The sequence below is a fragment of the Mustela nigripes genome, chromosome 2 (genome assembly GCF_022355385.1).
Source record: "Mustela nigripes isolate SB6536 chromosome 2, MUSNIG.SB6536, whole genome shotgun sequence".
Taxonomy (NCBI): Eukaryota; Metazoa; Chordata; class Mammalia; order Carnivora; family Mustelidae; genus Mustela; species Mustela nigripes.
Window position 1 is genome coordinate 145,799,355 of NC_081558.1, and position 2,427 is coordinate 145,801,781.

General features: G+C 37.1%; 1 pseudogene; it reads left to right on the forward strand.

The window, feature by feature from the left end:
* Positions 1–826: 826 nt before the first annotated feature.
* Positions 827–2,137, forward strand: LOC132010551 (eukaryotic translation initiation factor 3 subunit E-like; annotated as a pseudogene).
* The last annotated feature ends 290 nt before the right edge of the window (positions 2,138–2,427 follow it).

Sequence of the window (2,427 nt, forward strand, 5' to 3'; positions counted from 1 at the left end):
TAAAGTCTGAAGGATGACATCAGAAGTCAGCCTATTTCTCTCTGTCTCTCAGGTGGTCTTCCCTTTAGGTTGGCTTTTCTCTCAGGCAAACACTCTTCTCAGTCCCAAAGGAAGTCTTGCCAGCACCTGCTGGACTGCACACATCCTGCCAAATATGTGTCCTATAGAAACAGCTATTCCCCCTCGACATTGCAAATCAAACCCCCTCTTGAAAACTCAAGCCTCAGTTATTGTTCAGTTGAACTGGCCCAGGTTTAAATGATAAAATGTACAGGGATTTCCTTTGATTTTAGCCAGTGGAGATAAAATAAAACCATTTATATTTCTTAAGAGTTTGACCAAAAGAGTGACCAAAGGACAATTCTTTTGTTTTTAATTGTCTTGTGCATAACAATAACTGACTCAGTAATTTCATTGCAGAGTATATCTAGGAATACACACGTGCATACACATACACAGACATATAAACACACATACATACATACTATACAATTTTGGAGACTAAGACTAAGCAATCATGTAGGGTCAGAATCTGGAAACAATTTTAACTGAGTAAAAAGCTACTGAGTACTGCTAAAAAAAATATAATCTTGATCACATTAAAAAAAAAAAAGTAGAAGCATAGCCGATCCTCAATAAACATGTATAAAGGAATGAAGGAAATCATTGGAAGAAAAATAAAGCAAGTGAGTGGTATTTTGTGGAAGCTGACAGAAGTAACTGCTTCAATAAAGCAATGAAAATTTAACAAAAATACTCTAGGTGTATTAAGAGTGAAAGCAGCTTCTTCCATAGCAAGACGGTGGAGGATGACTTGACTACTTGCATGGCACCCTTGTCGGATCCACAAAGTTTCCCGTTGCTCAAGTTTCTCGCTGTAGGAGAGATACACAATGGAAAAAAAAAATTACAAGGAAAATTTGATCTTCTTAGTGATACTGACGTGGTGGGCTTTGCTATGAATGTATGCAAAAACCTTTATTCTGATGATATTCTACATGCTTTGAAAGAATAAAGAACCACAGCCATTGCACAACTGAAACAGCTTCAGGCAGAGATGGAACCAATGGTGAATAGGTTTGATCCAGAAACTACAAGGCAGATGGGGTCAACTAGCAATGGTCAGAGGCTGTTTGACTAACTGATGGACAAACATGATTTTAGGCAGTAATATTTAGATACACTCTACAGGCATGCAAAAGTCCAATATGAATGTGGGAATTACCCTGGAGCAGCAGTATAGCTTTACTTCTTTAGAGTGTTAGTTCCAGCAACAGATAGAAATGTTTTGAATTCACTCTGGGAAAAACTGGCCTCCAAATCTTAATGTGGAATTGGGGTGCCTCCATGGAAGACTTACAGGGTTAAGAGAGACCACAGAAAATAATTCTATGAGCTCTACATTTCGGTCACTTCAGCAGCAAACATGTCTTGCCCATCGGTCTCACTTTGTTTTCTTCAACCACCCTAAAAGGTGTGATAACATCACTGATCTCTTCCTTAACCAGCAACAGTATGTTAATGTAATATAGATGATCTGTCCACAGATTCTGTGCTACTTGACTACACCCATCATAACAAACAAAGATGTTTGAAAACACCAGCAGGTGCTAAAATATCTAGTTAAAGTTATTCAGTAGGAGTCTTAGACACATAAAGACCCAATTACAGAATTTGTTGAATGATTATCTGTTAACGTTGGGTTTGATGGAGCTCCGAAAAAGCTGAGGAACTGTGAGTCAGTACTTGGGAATCACTTCTTCTTGGTGGGTTGTTTTGAATTTCATTGAAAATGCATGCTCCTCTCTTCATACTTGAGGCTTCTTGTCTCATCCACCAATATATCAGCATTAACATGTTGGCAGACAAACTGAATGTGAGGTGGAATATAAATTTGATTATGAATGTGAGATTGGATGTCAAGACTGATTCTAAGTTAGGTCATGTGGTATGGGTAACAAAGCAGTCTCGCCTGAATCAGCAAGTGATTGAAAAGGCCAAAAGCCTTTATTTTGAAGCCAGATGTTGGCCATGAGTATTGAGAAGAAATAATCAGAGCAGTATATTAGAGGCTCCTAACTGGTCAACTCAGGACTCTACTGAAGAACTATATGAAGACAAGATGAAAAAACTGTAAAGATGAAATAAAAAAAAAATTATATAATGGGTGACATGCATTTTAGAAACAACATATTGAGTATCAATTTTAAGGAACTCGAATAAAATTGGTTGTGTCTCATTTTTTTAAAAAAGTGAAAGTGAGTTTGGGAAGCTAAAAAAAGCCTGGATGAAAGAATCAAATTGGATATTAAATAACATTCTGTTCTATACTATGAGCAACTCTATGCCAACAAATTTGACAATCTGGAAGAAATGGATGCATTCCTAGAAACATATAAACTACCACAACTGAACCAGGAAGAAATA